The 6,698-nt window shown below is 50.0% G+C and overlaps 1 pseudogene; it reads right to left on the reverse strand.

The window, feature by feature from the left end:
- Nucleotides 1–349: 349 nt before the first annotated feature.
- On the reverse strand, nt 350–1,388 carry LOC136571754 (craniofacial development protein 2-like; annotated as a pseudogene).
- Nucleotides 1,389–6,698: the final 5,310 nt, after the last annotated feature.

The raw sequence follows: 6,698 nt of genomic DNA on the forward strand, positions 1-6,698 counted from the left end.
CATTTTACACGATTACACGCATGTAGGTTAAACAAGAATAGTGAGAGAATGCAGCCCTGTCAGACGAATTTGCTGATCCCAAAACAATCTGTGTCCCCATACTGTGTTCTCACAGTTCCTTCTTGATTGGTATAAAGCGATTTTATTAGCTTGACTATATGTGCCGATGAAGCACATGTAGATACTCTTTTGGTATTGTGAAGCTTTTTCCATGGTCTATTGCAGGTTTGTAATATGATATCGGCTGCTGCATCCTCACTGAAATCCTGCCTGTGCATCAGGAAGTGCCACTTCAACTACTGATCATACTTGAGAAGGATCTTGCTTGCATGGGGATAAGGGCTATTGTTCAGTAACCACGTCTTTTGCTACGGTTTGCTACCTCAATAGTGTATGATTGGTGGATTTTAGAGGTGTTGAATTTTCTCAAGGGAGCACCTTTCTGAATGCTACAGAATTTGATCTTGATCTTAGCTGCAAGGAGTTCATGATCAGTGCTGCAGTCAGCGCCAGGAAAGGTTTGTATTGCAATGACTGAACTTTGCCAACGATGATTGCACAGGATGTAATCAATCTGATGGAGGCCATTGGGAGATTCCACGTGTACAGTTGGTGTTTGGGTTGCATAAACCATGTGTTTGCTATCCTAAGCTGATTTTCTTGGCAGAACTGTACCAGGTAATAACAAGCTTCATTTCTTTCACCAAGCCCAAATCTTCCTGTAATGGTTGCTTATGGCTGGCTGCTGACTTTGGAATTCAAGTCGCCCATAATATAAATAATGTCCTTCTTTGGCACTTTGTTTAGAGTTTTCTGGACATCGCCATAAAAATCATTAAAGGTTTCCTCATCAGCATCAGTCATTGGGGCATAGACCGATAAGATTGAGATGTTCACTGGCTTACCACGTGTCCGGATAGCAATGATACGGTCGCTGATTGTTCTAAAACCTTCTACTGCCTTTGAGGTCTGCTTGTTTGTAATAAAGGCTACTCCATTCCTATTGATTTCCTTGACTCCAGCATAGTGCAATGTGAAGTCACCAGACTAAAAATATCCATTACCTGTCCAATGCAATTCGCTAATTCCAAGAACATAAATGTTAAGTCTTGTCATTTCGTGTTTCACAATGTCCAATTTCCCTAGACTTATGCAATACACATTCCATGTTGCTACTATGTGAACTTTGGTACAGCGTACTTGTTTCCTTTCATTATGAGGTGCATCAGCAGATGGGCTTCCTGAGGACTATCCTCCAGTTGTGTCATGAAAAAACCCTGACTACTTGTACTCAGACCTTGCTTTTCCTCAGTAGCATTTAGAGAATCTTTTGGGCTGGGGGGCCTGCTACCGGATACCATATCTGAATCATTTGAGAGCTCTTTCATAGCGTTTCCAAGGCAAAGTTTTTAGTGGGTAGGTTGCCAGGTCTTTCTCTAACGCTCCCCATTTATCTGGGCTTGCGACCGGCATATATGAATGGCTCCTACACAGCTGGGTTGGTTACAGATATAGTATAGCCCTAATCCAGATCATTGTGTGACAAGGCAGACCGACATCTGACTGCCTGACAATATACTGTACAATGTTATATTGGTGTGAAGTCCCTGTTGAGATTCTTGGGATCTAATGATTTTAACCTACTGCATGAATCCACATAACTTTTTAGAAAGAAATGATATAGATTTATAAGAAGAGCATGCTGCCTGAGCCCTCACTGGTCTATTCATGCTATAGGCATCCATTATCCATTACTTTTAATGGCTGTTGAGTTTTATTGTTTTGTTGACTTCTCTCTTCATCGCTGCTTCATGTGATTATACTTCTGTATTGTCAGAAGTCACAAGGAGTCAGGTGGTGGCAGAATGATGTCTGAAAATGAAATTAATGTTATTTTAATTCTATGGGGCTTGTAAAATGAATTTTATGTGCCTAGCTATTAACAAACTATGCCATGAAAGTGAGACTTAGTTCACATAACTATTGTGGTTTTCAAAATGGAGCCATGACTAGTTTGACAAATCCATGTTCCAGCAGACCTCAACAATTATCAATGGATGCATTGACTAGTAATTGGGTTGAAAAATGAAGAATAAAGTACCTCGAAAATTAGTTATTAAATATAGTCTACAATTTAATCATATCAAAGACACTGTGAATACATTTCTATCTATATTGTTCCAAGATGTAAAATGAGTGCATACGTGATTACAGAATTATGTGTAAAAAAGCTAAGACATTAGGTAATTTACTTACTCCAAGTTTATATTTATCTGATATTAAACCGATAAAAAGCACACCAAACCGACACAGCGCACACCAAACTATCCCTGCGCAGCCTTCAGCTGCCCTCATGCCACACCACCCTCATGTCTATTTATAAGTGTGTCTGCCATGAGGAGGAACCGCAGGCACACACTGCAGAGGGTTGGCACGGCTAGGCAGCGACCCTCTTTAAAAGGGGCGGGGCGATAGTCCACAATGCTGTACAGAAGCAATGAGAAATCCAATCCTGTGCCACCTCCATCTGGAGCTGCACACGTGGGCATAGCAATGGGGAACCTATGTGCCACACACTATTCATTCTGTCAAGGTGTCTGCATGCCCCAGTCAGACCGCGTTTTTTTATAAATAGTCACAGGCAGGTACAACTCCGCAATGGGAATTCCGTGTGCATCCACAGCATGGGTGGCTCCCTGGAACCCACCGGCTGTACATAAATGTATCCCATTGCAGTGCCCTGGACAGCAGAGCTAACGTCAGATGAAAGGCAGGTGGGATTCGGCCCACACTGCATGCCCCAGTCTAACTGGGGTTCTTAAGAAGTGGACAGATGCATTTACAACTCCCTGTGGACCCACAGCATGGGTGGGTGCCAGGAAGCCACCGGCGGTACATAAATATATCCCATTGCATTGCCCATCACAGCTGAGGTAATAATGTCATGTTTAATGCAGGTGGGCTTCGGCCCACACTGCATGCCCCAGTCAGAGTGGGATTCTTTAGAAGTGGACACATGTAGTTACAACTCCATGTGGACCGACAGCATGGGTGGCTCCCTGGAACCCACCAGCGGTACATAAATATATCCCATTGCAGAGCCCAGCACAGCTGATGTAACGTCAGCTGTAATGCAGGTGGGCAAAAAATTAATTGGATTACACTGTAGGCGAGGGCCCCAAAAAATTGGTGTACCAACAGTACTAATGTACGTCAGAAAAATTGCCATTGGCCAACCAAGAGGGCAGGTGAAACCCATTAATCGCTTTGGTTAATGTGGCTTAATTGGTAACTAGGCCAGGAGGCAGCCCAGTTAAAATAAAAATTGGTTGAGGTGAAAGTTTCAACGCTTTAATGAGCATTGAAACGTATAAAAATTGTTTAGAAGAATTATATGACTGAGCCTTGTGGGCCTAAGAAAAATTGCCCGTTCGGCGTGATTATGTGAGGTTTCAGGAGGAGGAGCAGGAGGAGGAGGAGGAATATTATACACAAGTTGATGAAGCTAAAAGGTCCCCGTTTTTGATGGGGATAGAGAACGATGCTTCCATCCGCGGGTGCAGCCTACGTATTGCTTAGGTTTCGCTGCTGTCCGCTGGTGGAGAAGAGAAGTCTGGGGAAATCCAGGCTTTGTTCATCTTGATGAGTGTCAGCTTGTCGGCACTGTCGGTTGACAGGCGGGTACGCTTATCTGTGATGATTCCCCCAGCCGCACTAAACACCCTCTCTGACAAGACGCTAGCCGCAGGACAAGCAAGCACCTCCAGGGCATACAGCGCGAGTTCAGGCCACATGTCCAGCTTTGCCACCCAGTAGTGGTAGGGGGCAGAGGCGTCACGGAGGACGGTCGTGCGATCGGCTACGTACTCCCTCACCATCCTTTTACAGTGCACCCACCGACTCAGCCGTGACTGGGGAGCGGTGACACAGTCTTGCTGGGGAGCCACAAAGCTGTCAAGGACCTTAGAGAGTGTTGCCCTGCCTGTGCTGTACATGCTGCCTGATCTCCGCGCCTCCCCTGCTACCTGGCCCTTGGAACTGCGCCTTCGGCCACTAGCGCTGTTGTATGGGAATTTTACCATCAGTTTGTCCGCCAGGGTCCTGTGGTATAGCAACACTCTCGAACCCCTTTCCTCTTCGGGTATGAGAGTGCAAAGGTTCTCCTTATACCGTGGGTCAAGCAGTGTGTACACCCAGTAATCCGTACTGGCCAGAATGCATGTAACGCGAGGGTCACGAGAAAGGCATCCTAACATGAAGTCAGCCATGTGTGCCAGGGTACCTGTACGCAACACATGGCTGTCCTCACTAGGATGATCACTTTCAGGATCCTCCCCCTCCTCCTCCTCCTCCTCCTCAGGCCATACACGCTGAAAGGATGACAGGCAAGCAGCATGTGTACCCTCAGCAGTGGGCCAAGCTGTCTCTTCCCCCTCCTCCTCATCCTCCTCATGCTCCTCCTCCTCAACGCGCTGAGATATAGACAGGAGGGTGCTCTGTCTATTCAGCGACATACTGTCTTCCCCCGCCTCTGTTTCCGAGCGCAAAGCGTCTGCCTTTATGCTTTGCAGGGAACTTCTCAAGAGGCATAGCAGAGGAATGGTGACGCTAATGATTGCAGCATCGCCGCTCACCACCTGGGTAGACTCCTCAAACTTTCCAAGGACCTGGCAGATGTCTGCCAACCAGGCCCACTCTTCTGCAAAGAATTGAGGAGGCTGACTCCCACTGCGCCGCCCATGTTGGAGTTGGTATTCCACTATAGCTCTACGCTGCTCATAGAGCCTGGCCAACATGTGGAGCGTAGAGTTCCACCGTGTGGGCACGTCGCACATCAGTCGGTGCACTGGCAGATTAAACCGATGTTGCAGGGTGCGCAGGGTGGCAGCGTCCGTGTGGGACTTGCGGAAATGTGCGCAGAGCCGGCGCACCTTTCCGAGCAGGTCTGACAAGCGTGGGTAGCTTTTCAGAAAGCGCTGAACTACCAAATTAAAGATGTGGGCCAGGCATGTCACGTGCGTGAGGCTGCCGAGCTGCAGAGCCGCCACCAGGTTACGGCCGTTGTCACACACGACCATGCCCGGTTGGAGGCTCAGCAGCGCAAGCCAGCGGTCGGTCTGCTCTGTCAGACCCTGCAGCAGTTCGTGGGCCGTGTGCCTCTTATCTCCTAAGCTGAGTAGTTTCAGCACGGCCTGCTGACGCTTGCCCACCGCTGTGCTGCCACGCCGCGCGACACCGACTGCTGGCGACGTGCTGCTGCTGACACATCTTGATTGCGAGACAGAGGTTGCGTAGGAGGAGGAGGAGGAGGGTGGTTTAGTGGAGGAAGCATACACTGCCGCAGATACCACCACCGAGCTGGGGCCCGCAATTCTGGGGGTGGGTAGGACGTGAGCGGTCCCAGGCTCTGACTCTGTCCCAGCCTCCACTAAATTCACCCAATGTGCCGTCAGGGAGATATAGTGGCCCTGCCCGCCTGTGCTTGTCCACGTGTCCGTTGTTAAGTGGACCTTGCCAGTAAACGCGTTGGTGAGGGCGCGTACAATGTTGCGGGAGACGTGGTCGTGCAGGGCTGGGATGGCACATCGGGAAAGTAGTGGCGACTGGGAACTGAGTAGCGCGGGGCCGCCGCCTCCATCATATTTTTGAAGGACTCCATTTCCACAACCCTATACGGCAGCATCTCCAGGCTGATAAATTTGGCTATGTGCACGTTTAACGCTTGAGCGTGCGGGTGCGTGGCGGCGTACTTGCGCTTGCGCTCAAACACTTGCGCTAGCGACAGCTGGATGGTGCGCTGACAGACATTGCTGGATGGGGCCGAGGACAGCGGAGGTGAGGGTGTTGGTGCAGGCCAGGAGACGGTAGTGCCTGTGTCCTCAGAGCTGGGTTGGATCTCAGTGGCAGGTTGGGGCACGGGGAGAGGCAGCGGTGCAAACCGGAGGCGGTGAACGGCCTTCGTCCTACCTTGTGGGGTGCTTGGCCATCATATGCCTGCGCATGCTGGTGGTGGTGAGGCTGGTGGTGGTGGCTCCCCGGCTGATCTTTGCGTGACAAAGGTTGCACACCACTGTTCGTCGGTCGTCTGCACTCTCAGTGAAAAACTGCCAGACCTTTGAGCACCTCGGCCTCTGCAGGGTGGCATGGCGCGAGGGGCGCTTTGGGAAACAGTTGGGGGATTATTCGGTCTGGCCCTGCCTCTACCCCTGGACACCGCACTGCCTCTTGCAACCTGCCCTGCTGCTGCACTTGCCTCCCCCTCTGAAGACCTGTCCTCAGTAGGCATAGCAAACCAGGTGGGGTCAGTCACCTCATCGTCCTGCTGCTCTTCCTCCGAATCATCTGTGCGCTCCCCCCTCGGACTTACTGCCCTTACTACTACTTCACTGATAGACAACTGTGTCTCATCGTCATCGGCCTCCTCACCCACTGAAAGGTCTTGAGACAGTTGCTGGAAGTCCCCAGCCTCATCCCCCGGACCCCGGGAACTTTCCAATAGTTGGGCATCAGTCACGATAAACTCCTCTGGTGGGAGAGAAACCACTGCTGCCCAATCTGAGCAGGGGCCCGAGAACAGATCCTGGAAGTCTGCCCGATCCTCAGAATGTCTCATTTTCATGGAGTGAGGAGGCTGGGAGGAAGGAGGAGCAGCAGCCAGAGGATTCTGAGTTGCAGCAGTGGACGGCGCAGAACTGTGG

The sequence above is a fragment of the Eleutherodactylus coqui genome, chromosome 6, assembly GCF_035609145.1.
Source record: "Eleutherodactylus coqui strain aEleCoq1 chromosome 6, aEleCoq1.hap1, whole genome shotgun sequence".
Taxonomy (NCBI): Eukaryota; Metazoa; Chordata; class Amphibia; order Anura; family Eleutherodactylidae; genus Eleutherodactylus; species Eleutherodactylus coqui.